The 13193-nt window shown below is 43.3% G+C and overlaps 1 protein-coding gene across 4 annotated transcripts in view; it reads right to left on the minus strand.

The window, feature by feature from the left end:
• Positions 1-12703, minus strand: part of HECW2 (HECT, C2 and WW domain containing E3 ubiquitin protein ligase 2) — a 421352-nt gene extending 408649 nt beyond the window's left edge. For 2 of the 4 annotated variants that reach the window (XM_082262150.1, XM_082262151.1), the window contains exon 1: positions 12292-12703. The gene's annotated coding sequence lies outside the window, so the exon portion shown is untranslated. Of the gene's footprint in view, positions 1-11698; positions 11807-12291 lie in introns of all 4 variants that reach the window. The other 2 variants (XM_082262149.1, XM_082262148.1) reach the window with 2 other exon arrangements.
• Between the last annotated feature and the right edge of the window lie 490 nt (positions 12704-13193).

Here is a 13193-nt window from a genome sequence, read left to right on the forward strand (position 1 = left end):
ACGTCGCTGGACGGGAACGAGACACTTTGCCGCAGTACAGTCAACATACAAGCTCCCTGCGCATGCTGCCACTTATGCTGGCCATACACAAACTAAATATTTTTTGAAAATTTTAAAAAACATTCATCCGATTTTTCTAACCATTAGTGGGGTCTATTCTGTGTTTGTTGTCAACCACAGTGACAGGAAAATTTGAAGGAGCAGAATAGAAAACTTCTCGATCAAACGAATCTTCAAATAGTCTATGTGTTTTTGCTCAGAAGTTATATTCATTTTAAAATTTTATGTTAAAAGCAAGTAGAAGTTTCAAACAACACTCGTCCATTCAATGAATATACAAATAATTTTTGCACAAATATAGATGCAAATATTTTCTTCCAAAAATCCAATACATGTATGGGCAGCAGAAGACATTATTTAGTAGCAGCAGCATTCTTTTTTTATCACGTCATAATGGGGTTAAAACAAAAAAACAGCAGATATTGCTACTGTAATACAATTATAATTTCTACTGTGAAACAGGGAAAGTATTATATCTTGTATCATAGTTACATAATTACATAGTTAGTCAGGTTGAAAAAAGACACAAATCCATCTGGTTCAACCAAAAAAACAGTATTGAAAACCCAACCATACAATCCCATATACACAATCAACCATACAATCCCATATACACAATCCTATACCCGCTGTTGATCCAGAGGAAGGTGAAAAAACCCCAGCAAAGCATGATCCAATTTGCTACAGCAGGGGGAAACAATCCCTTCCTGATCCCCCGAGAGGCAATCATGTGTATGAATATAAAAAAATATGCCCAGATGTCGGATATGCAGGATATTTTAACTGGGAGTCAGACATGAAGCTATATGAAGGGTGGAAGGGGGGGATAAAAATTTTTATATTAACCGCTTGCCGACTGCCGCAAGTAGATTTAATGCGGCGGTCAGCCCCGGCCAGGCAGAGTGACGTTAATTAACGTCACTAGCCTGGGAGGGTCTGGGGAGCGAGCGCGCGCCCGCGGAGGCGGACCCCCCCCGCGCGTGTGACTGGCGGACCCGATGTCCTCCGGTCACTCGGCGATCGTCGGGGGAGAGGGAGAAAGGCAGGCAGCTTGTGTAAACAAGCCACCTGTCATTCTCCTCGGTGTAAAAACACTGATCACACGGATCTACTATGTAGATCCGTTGATCAGTGTCCTTACAGCTCAAGCCACAGCCAATCACAGTAGAAAGCACGCCCCTAGGGACACACACAGCCCCTCCCTCCCAAATAAAATTAACCCCTTCACTACCAGTGTATTTTTACAGTAACAGTGCATGTATAGCACTGATTACTGTAGAAATGTCACTGGTAACCCCAAAAGTGTCAAAAATGTCAGTCAAGGGTCCGATCTGTCCGCCACAATGTCGCAGTACCGCAAAAAAAAAAAAAAAAAAAAAAAAAAAAAAAATCGCAGATCGCCGCCATTACGCGTTAAAAAAAAAAAACAACAAAAATGAGAAAAATTAGTTAGTAAACGCTTTGTTAGTAAACGCGATAACTTTTGCGCAAACCAATAAAAATACGCTTTTTGCGATTTTTTTTACCAAACATAGGTAGGATAAAACAAATTGGCCGAAAATGTTAAAAAATTTTGATTTTTACTTTTTTTTTGGGGGGAATTTCATATAAAAAAATGTGAAAAATATTGTTATTTTTGCAAAATTTACGCTCTTTTTTTTTGTTTATAGCGCAAAAAGTAAAAAGCGCACAGGTGATCAAATACCACCAAAAGAAAGCTCTGTGGGAAAAAAAATACGTCAAATTCGTTTAGGTACAGCGTCGCACGACCGCGCAATTGTCCGTTAAAGTCACGCGGTGCCGAATCGCAAAATACCCCCTGGTCGTTTAGCAGCCAAATCCTCCGGGGCTTAAGTGGTTAAAGTAGTACTAAAAGCTGAGACTTTTCCTTTTTTTTCATGGATATAATAATTTTAAATATAATGCACAATACTAGTAAACTTTTACTTTAAATGTAATTGTAATGCCTTATATCACCTCTAGTCTATCTGCCTCCACCTTCTCTGGGTTCAGATGCTCATCTTCCCAGCACAGAGCCCCTTAGAGCCCATTCACACTAGCACGACTTGTGAGGCGACTTGTGTTGCCCCAGGTCGCTTGACATAACAAAAGCAATGTTAATCAATCAGTGCCGTCTTAATTGGCACTACTGAAGTCGCTTCGACTTCAGAAAAGGGTCCTGTACTACTTTGAGGCGACCTGTGATCCGACTTGTCCCATATGCTTCAATGGGAGTCGCCTCCTTATCTTAATTGAAGCGACTTGTTATCAGACTTTCCAGGAAGAAGAAAGAGATTAGCCAGGCATTCCCCACATTGCAGCCATGCCTATATGGTATATAATGGTATATATATTCCATTATCTCTGCTTGGTCTGTGTGAGTGGCACTGGTGGACACAGAAAAGTGGCACTGGTGGACACTGATACGTGGCACTGATACGCGGCACTGGTGGACACTGATTTGTGGCACTGATACGTGGTACTGGTGGACACTGATTCATGGCACCGATACGTGGCACTGATACGTGGCATGGTGGACACTGATTCGTGGCACTGATATGTGGCACTGGTGGACACTGATTTGTGGCACTGATACGTGGCACTGGTGGACACTGATACGTGGCACTGATACGTGGCACTGGTGGACACTGATTCGTGGCACTGGTGGACACTGATTCGTGGCACTGATACGTGGCACTGGTGGATACTGATTCGTGGCACTGGTACGTGGCACTGGTGGACACTGATTCGTGGCACTGATATGTGGCACTGGTGGACACTGATTCGTGGCACTGGTGGGCAGTGGCACTGGTGGACACATACGTGGCACTGGTGGACACTGATACGTGGCACTGGTGCGCAATGAGGAAATGAGTAAAAAAAAAAACAGAAAAGGGGAATTAGGTCACAACACATCATATTCTGATTGGCCAAACAAGTCACGCAAAATAATTCACAAGTCGCGCTGAAGTCGCGGTAAAAAGTCGCACAGGGCAGCACTGATTCTCCTCTTTTGCCCCACCCCCCATGGCACTTCTGGCCCCTCCTGCCTTCAAAGTGCCCCTATAGGAAGCAGCAAAGTATAGTACTGTATAGAGCATGGGTGTCCAACCTTTTGGCTTCTCTGGGCCAGATTGAGTGTAGAGAAATTTTCTCGGGCCGCATATAAAATATATACTATAGTTAAGGTATACAAGTAATAAAACGCAGCTTCGCCCTTCTTGTGCTAAAACCCCCCGCCCCAGCACTAATTTAACACAACTAGTGGACGATCCCCTTCGAGGCAGGCTCTGTGGCCGTGCCCCCAACTTGACTTCTTTCCTCCCCAGCAAAAAAAAAAGAAAAATTGTCAGGGGGCAGTGGGCCGCATTGCCTGCGGGTTCCGGGCCGCAGGTTGGACATGCCTGGTATAAAAGTGTCCCTATAGCAAGGTAAAAAAAACCTCTGCCTTTAGAACCACTTGGTTCCTTCTCTTGCCCAGGACTACATTTCCCATGAGGCATTGCTCCTCACACATTCACAAGTTCTCTGCCATCTACATACATGTATGGACGGTGTACTGAGCTATATGTGCGTTGCACTGTATTTTCTGATATGTAAACAAATAATGCATTCTGTATGCAGGACAACGAATCGGCTGACCGATTATTCGATTACGAAAATAGTTGACAACTATTTTCATAATCGATTCGTTGTTTCAGCCCTACCTGGGACCAAATCAAGAAAACATTTTAGCAGCGGTTTAATTCCACTTTAATGCAAAATATACCTTCTATTGCTTTCCGCCTCCAAATTCCTTTTTTATTGCTGTGATCTGACAACTTAAAGTGTATGTAAATCCTCACCTTGTAAAACAATCCAAGCCCTGGTTCACATCGAATGCGGCTTAGAAATCACACTACTTTAGCGCAATATTAAAGCTGCTGATTAGTGCAATTTCAGGTGCAGCTTGCCAACATCTGTGCGACTTCATGCACAGATGCCAATGCAAGTCGCACATGACATAATAAAAAAATAGTTCAGGAACCCTTTTAAAGTCGTTGCAAGTCGGAGAAGCACCAATTAGAACGGTTCCATAGCCAGAAATTGGGTGCGACTTGTCATGCAACTGTAAACCGCATGACAAGTCCCACCGATGTGAACGGGGGCTAAAATAGAAGTGAAAGGCAAAACATTTGCGTATAGATAAAAATATATATAGATATATTTATATATAAACACATTTTACCCCTATTTTAACCACTTAAGCCCCGGAGGATTTGGCTGCTCAAAGACCAGGACCTATTTTGCAATTCGGCACTGTGTGACTTTAACAGACAATTGCCCGGTCATGAAACGCTGTACCCAAATGGAATTGAGGTCCTTTTTTTTCCCACAAAAAGAGCTTTCTTTTGGTGGTATTTGATCACCTGTGCGATTTTTACATTTTGTGCTATAAACAAAAAAAAGAGCGACAATTTTAAAAAAATAAAAATATTTTTCACATTTTTTTATATGAAATTCCCCAAAAAAAAAAAAGTAAAAATCTAAATTTTTTAACATTTTAGACCAATTTGTTTTCTGCTACATATGTTTGGTAAAAAAAAAAAAAATCACAATAAGCGTATTTTGATTGGTTTGCGCAAATGTTATTGCGTTTACTAACTACAGGAAAGATTTATGTCATTTTTATTGTTTTTTTTTTTAACTAGTAATGGCAGCGATCTGCAATTTTTTTTTGCGGGACTGTGACATTGCGGAAGGCAGATCGGAGCCTTGACTGACATTTTTGACACTTTTGAGGGTACCAGTGACATTACTACACTAATCAGTGCTATAAATATGCACTGTTACTGTAAAAATGACACTGGCAGGAAAGGGGTTAACTTTATTGGTAAACAGTGGGTTAAATGTATCCCTAGGGGCGTGATTCTAACTGTGGGGGGCATGGCTTGTGATGTAACCACGGAGACATACGATCCTACATAGCAGGATCATACAGTCTCTGCAGATACACCAGGGAGAATGACAGGCGGCTTTGTTTACATTAGCCGCCTGCCTTTCTCCCTCTCCAGCGGGAGATCGCGAGTGGCCGGCGGACATCGCAGCTGCCGGTCACTCGCGCGGGGATGTTAGTGAACGAGCGGGGGCGAGTGACGTAGTCCTACGTCGCTTTGCCCAGTAGGGGCTGACCACCGCAGTAAATAGTCATGCGGCGGTCGGCAAGTGGTTAATAAATGATCACATTCCCCCTGTGCTCAGCTGCATAAAAGCTGGGGGAGGAGAAACAGCATTACACCGAACTTCCCAGTAAAAGGCTGTGCATTGGGGTGTGTCAGGACAAGTCTGATCATTGGAGAGCAGGCTGAGTTCCCAGCACTGCTAGAGAACTGACTACAGTATGTTCTCCTGCTTAGTGTGGTCAGTTTTTATTAGCAAAGCAGGACTGGCAGGAACCTGAGGAATGTAACACAGAAGAAGCAATACAAAGAGAACTGGGTACTTTTTCATACCAGTACATGGTATAGCAGGCACATATCAGGAATATAAAATGTTAGGCTTACATGTTCTTTAATGAAAAACAGATTACAGGGCCATTAGGTAGTGGATGTGTATGGATAATGTTTGGAGAATAGGGATATTGTTTAGTGTCACTTCAATGCAGAACAGCACACACAAGTACAAACTACTATATAATACAGTATATTACGCAAGAGCCTTTTATAGGGTTGGAAAAGCCTCTCAACAAAGTGGAGATGCTGCCCAAAGCAACCATTCAGAAACAAATGTTTATAGCAATCCTTATGAATTATAACCAGCTTGTATACATTACCACTTACCGACCGTAATGCATAACCCGGTATCGTTTTTTTGCAGTCGGCTTTCTCATGAAAGCAATCCAAGCGGCTCATGAGCCACTAGAACGATTTCCAAAGCTGCGGGAGGGGACGCCCCCCTCCTCTGTTTCTCGGGCTTACCGTTTCTGCCGCAATCCAACAGTACAGCCAGCTTCTTCCATAGACGATCAAAGAGTATCTATGGCCTTGGAGGACCATAGCGACATCACGAAGTCACTTCCGATGCAGACTGGAAGAAAATTTTTTTTTTTTTAAAAGCAAAAGATCAAAAAAAAAATGGTTTTCTATCTTTTGCTTTTAGGCTACATTCACACCTGAGCGTAGCGTTTTTCGCGCGTTTTTACCGCGATTTTACCGCGATTTTTGCGGCGTTTTTTACCGCGATTTTACCGCGATTTTTACCGCGATTTTTGTGCAGGCGTTTTTAGATTGAATAGAGATCAATGGAAAACGCCTGTAATCTGCCCAAAAAGAAGCTCATGTACTTTTTTGAGCATTGGGCGTTTTGTATACAGCGTCAAAACGCTCAGATGTGAACAGGGGCCATTGAAATGAATAGGATTTGTCTTGTTGGGCGTTTTGAGAGCTGATCCTAGAGCAGAAAAACGCCCCAAAAACGCCCCAAAACGCCTAGATGTGAACGGAGCCTCAGGCTTCATACACACTGGACGTTATCAAAACGCTAGTAGAAAGCTGTACTCCCACAAAAGCTTATGGCTCAGACATGCTGATAAACGCCCAATAGCTGCGTTTTTCAGTGTTTTTAACCAATTGTGGACCAGAAGGATTTACCCACTTTTGGGGGGACCAGTGACATTATACAGTAATCAGTGCTAAAAATATGCACTGTTACTGTAATAATGACACTGGCACTTTTTTTTTTAAGCCAGAAAACGCCCCAAAACCTGCTGATAACAGCCTTTGTCTGCATGGACCGTTTTGGGGCCGTACAGCGCATCGCATCCCGGACTTTCTGGTTCACAATGCTGAAGGCCTGATTTACAACGCTGAGGGCCGGTTCACATTACTGTGAGTACGGCAATCGCATCTAAATCGGAGCGCACTGCTCCTTCATTACATGCGATCGGATGTGCGGATGCAAATTCAGCCATACACTTTGTATGGATGAATTCGCTCTGTATCCGCACCGAAGACGCACAGGACCCTTTTTTCCAGCCGCATCAGGATCGGATCGCACAGTGGTTCACACTTGTGCAATCCGATCCTGTGCGGTGCGATCCGATCCTGTGCGAACTGTCAGATCGCACTGCGATATGCGATCAAACTGGGGGTGTCGTTAACATTTAATTGACACCCCCTGCGTATCGCATATGGCAGTGTGAACTGCCAGATGTGCGTTTGCGATGCGGGAACAGGCTGCGAATTCGCAGCCTTCCCGCATCGCACAAGTGTGAACCGGGACTGAATGTTTTTATATTAAAATGTAAGTGTTATTCTTTTCAAAATAAATTATTATTACGGTATCACGCTATGGAACCCGTCTCTTGACATTTGCATGTAACGTTTGCAACTGTTCTTAAGAGCAAGAGACATCAAGGAGGAACACCCTGGGGTGGCCCTGGATGTTTCTATACAACCAGGTGGAGTTGTGGAGGCTCTGATACCCCCTTGAAGGGAGAGATCTGTTGTGAGTGAGGCAATAGGAGGGGGCACGTGGGGAGACACCGGGCACTGTGCATGCTTTTGAGATATTCTGTCCTACCGCAACATCACCAGTCCCTGCCCACAGAGGAGGATCTACCATACTGATATATGAAGGGTGGAGCAATGCACTAATGGATGGACTATACATATGATTGATAGCACTGGCCATCTTATATGTTATTGGTCACTTTATATTTTATTAGCACAATTGATACTTTTTAGGCACAATTATTTTAATTATGAGTTTGCATTCATAATAATGTTGATCATTTTCACTGGGAACTTGTTCAGAGTAATTGATGTTATCAAGTGCTTGTAATTTTAGCAACATTGATTTCTTTCACTGGGCACTTGCTTTTTTTTTTGCACTAATTTCTTTGTTTTTGCACTTGTTTCACTATTTATACAATATATGCAACTTTTGGTATGTGCATAGGTATACGTTCATCTAATTAGCTATGGTGTATTACAATTCATCTAATTAGGCTGGCCATACACTATACAATTTTCTTATTCAATTTCCTTTAGATTTACCTTAAACTATGTAGTACAAGTACCTGCCTGATTGCATACAAATTGAAAGTTTGTAGGTTTGACCCTATATTACATGGTTTTGGTAAATCTAAAGGAAAGTTGAACAAGAAAATTGTATAGTGTATGGGCAGCCTTAGACATGATGTATTCTTTTTTTTTTTTTCTTTATTATTATTTTTACATTTTAATGGAGCGCAGCTTAGCAAGTGGAAGGATTTTTAGAGAAGGGTAAATCAGAGATTAATAATAGGACACTTTACAAATGAAAGGACGACAGGTATACAGAAAAAAAAAAAAAAAAAAGATAAATACACAGACACGCTAATTCTTCCTGCCTGGAAGGGAGTACATTAGTTTTCCACCCACTGAGTCAAATACATAGACTGGTTGCTTCTAGTACTAAAAGAAAATGTGAACATTGATTGAAATTTCATTTAAAGTGCATGTCTGGGCAGCAAAAAATTAAAAATATATATGAACTACTACCTAGCTGTAACATATGAACTTTTCCCCATGTTATGTGCTTTTATTAGTCAATTGTTTCCTTTACCCTTCTGGTTTAAATGCATTCCTTGCAGTTCTTCGGCTCTCATCAAACTGTTGAACTGCCCCTCCTTCCTATTAGACCAAGTTTTCTTTTTGACATGATGTATTCTAAACCTAGTTCAACACTCTGAGTTAGTACAGAGCAGCGCCAATACCCACTCCCCTTTGCATTTCCACATAGGATAACATGCTGGGGAGTTTATTGGCTGCAGAAAAAAAGGCCTGAAGCCCAAAATAGCAGCCGTAAAAACGTCCAGTGTGCATGAGGCCTTAAAGCGGAGTTCCACCCAGTGAATGTTTTTTTTCATAAAAATACCCCCAGGAGAGTTAGGGCTAGTACATTCCACAATGGCTAGCCTCTGATCTGTCCCGGGTTGCACTTACCTTTTAGAAGAAATACTTACCTTGAAAATGTATTCTCCAGCGCTGCCATCTCAGGTGTGGGCAGCTTGAAGCCAGCGCGATCCTCTTCTGCGTCCTCTTCCTTCTTCTTCGGTCCCACGATGCACTGCACCGGCCCCGCCGTCACTTCCGGGACTGCAGCGTCATCCCTGCACAGCTTCTGGGCATGCCCAGAAGCTGTTTAGCAAGGTATGACGGCGCCTGCACCGGAACTGACGTCCGGGCTGGTGCAGGCGCATTGATTCCTGGGAGTGATGGCGTTCAGCTCCCAGGAATCATTGCATGCCAGGAAGTGACGACTCGCCGCGGCCGCCGAGGGGAGGAAGAAGGAAGTAAGGTAAGTATATTTTCTTCTAAATGAGGTAAGTAAAAAAAAAAAAAAAAAAAATTGCGATTATCCATTTGTTTTTCAGGTGACCCGGAGGGAGAAGATGGAGGTAAGTATAATTTTAGGGTGGAACTCCACTTTAAAAAGGTAAAGAAGAGATTTGGGGTCTTTTTAACTCCAAATCTCTCCATAAAGAGGACCTGTCATCCTGATTTCTATTACAGGGAATGTTTACATTTCTTGTAATGGGAATAAAAGTAATAAAAAATAAAAATGTAAGGGACAGTGTAAAAAATAAAAAGTAAAATAAATAATAAAACAATTTAAGAGCCGGTTCACATTGCAGCGACGCTACTTCGCGCCGCGACCTCGGAGCGGCCGCCACGGACTTCATAACACTGAAGTCTATGGCGGTCGCCTCCGGGTTGCCCCAAAGAAGCTCCGGACACCTTTTTCTAAATCGGAGCGACTTGTGTCGCTCCTTTTAGAACGGGTCCGCAGCTTCCCTATGGAAGGCGACCTGTGAGGCGACCAGGTCGCCTCACAGGTCGCCTTAGTGTGAACGGGGGCTAAAGGGACGGTGTAAAAATAAAAAGTAAAATAAATAACAAAACTATTTAACCACTTAAGCCCCGGAAGATTTTACCCCCTTCCTGACCAGGGGGTATTTTGCGATTCGGCACTGCGTGAATTTAACGGACAATTGCGCGGATGTGCGACGCTGTACCTAAACGAATTTCACATCCTTTTTTTCCCACAAACAGAGCTTTCTTTTGGTGGTATTTGATCACCTGTGCGATTTTTTGATCATGCGCTATAAACAAAAAAAGAGCGTAAATTTTGCAAAAATAACAATATTTTTCACATTTTTTATATGATCCCAAAAAAAAAATGTAAAAATCAAAAATTTTTAACAATTTCAGCCAATTTGTTTTATGCTACATATGTTTGGTGAAAAAAAAAAAAATAGCAAAAAGCGTATTTTGATTGGTTTGCGCAAAAGTTATCGCGTTTACTAACAAAGGGAAAGATTTTTGTCATTTTTGGTGTTTTTTTTTTTTAACAAATAATGGCGGCGATTGCGATTTTTTTGCGGTACTGCGACATTGCGGCGGACAGATCGGACCCTTGACTGACATTTTTGACACTTTTGGGGTTACCAGTGACATTACTGCAGTAATCAGTGCTATACATATGCACTGTTACTGTAAAAATGACACTGGCAGGGAAGGGGTTAACTGTATTGGAGAGGGAGGGGTTAAGTGTGTCCTAGGGGCGTGTTTCTAACTGTAGTGGGACAGGTCTCCTATTGTAAAAACAGAGATCAACGGTTCTACATAGTAGAACCGTCTGATCTCCATTTTTACACAGGGGAGAATGACAGGCGGGTTGTTTACATTAGCCGCCCGCCTTTCTCCCGCTCTACCGACGATCGTAGTGTGACCGGCGGACATCGGGTCCGCCAGTCACACGCGCGGACTCTCCAGTGAACGAGAGAACAGAGAAAGCAATAATTCTAGCGCTAGACCTCCTCTGATAGGCCCCTTTCACAAAGGCTTTCCGATCAGGTCCGCCTGTCAGTTTTTCAGGCGGACCTGATTGGACGCTCCATGCACCTCTATGGAGCAACAGATGTCAGTGGTGACATCTCCGCTGACACCCGCTGCTATCCGATCCGATCCTGTCCTGTCTGTGAAATCCAGACGGATGGAAACCCTATTTTCCATCCGTCTGGAGGATCGGATGAAAACGGACAGGTGGTCCATTATCATCTGATCTCCCATAGAGGACAGCGGGGCTCTGACAGGTCTGTCTCTGCAAAGTAAGCGGAGACGGACCGATCATCAGCTGGGATGGGTGGATCGATCCCCACTGAGCAGAAAGGAGTCCGCCGGGTGTAAAGGGGTCTAACTCTAAACAGGTAACCTGTAAAGATGTTTAAAACGTCGCCTATGGAGATTTTTAAGTACCTTAGTTTGTCGCCATTCCAGGAGCGTTCGCAATTTTAAAGCATAACATGTTAGGTATCGATTTACTCGGTGTAACATCATCTTTCACATTCTGCAAAAAAATTGTGGTAAACTCTGCTAAAAAAAAAAAATGTTTAATGTTTGGGGGTTGGAGGGTTCTAAGTAATTTTCTAGCAAAAAAATACTCATTAAAATTAGTAAACAAAAAGTGCCAGAAAAAGCCTGGTCTTCAAGTGGTCTCCTTCATGTTGCTGCAATGTTTCTAAAAACACACACTATTCAAGGAGGAGAACAGGAACATAATCAAAGCCTTGGACCGCATCCAACCCACGTGTCTGCAAATGAGGTGTACCCACCCAGAAAATGAAATGTCAAAGTCTGGAGCTGTTGTGACGAGGGATCCCTGAGCGATCGTGTCCTTTTGTTGCACCAAGCCGCTCTCCACACTGCAGCACAGCAGGCACCTACAATATAAACAACGTTAGCGCCTCATCCAATAGTGCCAGCGATGCCTGGATTTTCCAAGCACGTCCCAGCCGGATAATATTCTACTTCTCATATAAGACTGATCGTTCCCTGGCCCCCAAGACTGTCATGAGAAATCCCCAAATATCTGCGCTACACAGAGGCACCAACTGGGCGATTGTACTGAACAGATGGCGAGTTTAACTGTCGCATATATTAAAACGCTTTCTTCTCTGATCAGCAATCTGTACAGAAAAAAAAACAACGCTAATCTGTTCCAGTATGGATTTCTCAGCCCTGATTTATTGATTGGGTTCCAATTGATCACATCATTGTATTAATAAGAGGAGCATCTCCTTGCACAGGACAGGCACAATGATGTGACAAGTCAGCAGAATTCTATAGGGGACATTGCACATCACTGAGCAGACCTTGCATTGTCATTATCTATAGAGATGATGAAGGAGATGGGATGATCACCTACCTATTATCAGCATTCATATGGAGGATCCCGATCACCACCATTAACCCTCCATCGCCCGTGCTCTGCACACACCCTGCATGTCCTCTGATCCCAGATCCTCGGCTGTGTCCTGATCAAGGAGCTGGGGGGATCTGCACGGGAAGGAACCTTCACAAACCTTCCAGAGCTGGATGTAAGGCGTGCTCTGATTGGACATCAGCAGGCCCCCTCTTCATTGGGCAGTGGCCGCTCTACCAGTAGCTGATTCCCAAAGACACAGCAACCGATCGGTCCTGCCAGGAGGACAGCCGAGCATGCAGGCGTTATTTAATCGTGTGCTGGAGAACAGAATGGACCGATAGATACACAGCAATCAATGTGTGGGAGAAGCAGCATCCCCGACATCAACTTAGACGTGCACGCCTCCTTTCTGGCCACTAGATGGCGCTGTGCGCAGAGAATGAGGATGGGCTGCTGTTCAGATACTTTTATCGGAACTTGTGAAGGGGAGCTCAGAGGCAAGGAAACACCCCACATGAAGTGACGTTTATAAAGGGAATAAAATAAATACATTAGGCTGGGTTCACCCTTAACCACTTCAGCCCCAGGAGATTTTACCCCCTTTCTGACCAGGCCCTATTTTGCGATTCGGCACTGCGTTATTTTAACGGACAATTGCGCGGTCGTGCGACGCTGTACCCAAACGAAATTGAAAAAAATATATATATATACTGTATTTTCTGGCGTATAAGACTACTTTTGAACCTCAAAAAAATCCCCCAAAAATGGGGGGTCGTCTTATACGCCGAGTAAAATATCTCCAAGGTAACCTAAGTATAAATATTACCGGTAGATGTAATCTCTCAAGACGCTGGCTGTGTGGGAATCCTGTACCGGTATACTGTATGTACCGTAGCTTCGGC

The sequence above is a fragment of the Pelophylax lessonae genome (assembly GCF_965119305.1).
Source record: "Pelophylax lessonae genome assembly, chromosome: 6".
Taxonomy (NCBI): domain Eukaryota; kingdom Metazoa; phylum Chordata; class Amphibia; order Anura; family Ranidae; genus Pelophylax; species Pelophylax lessonae.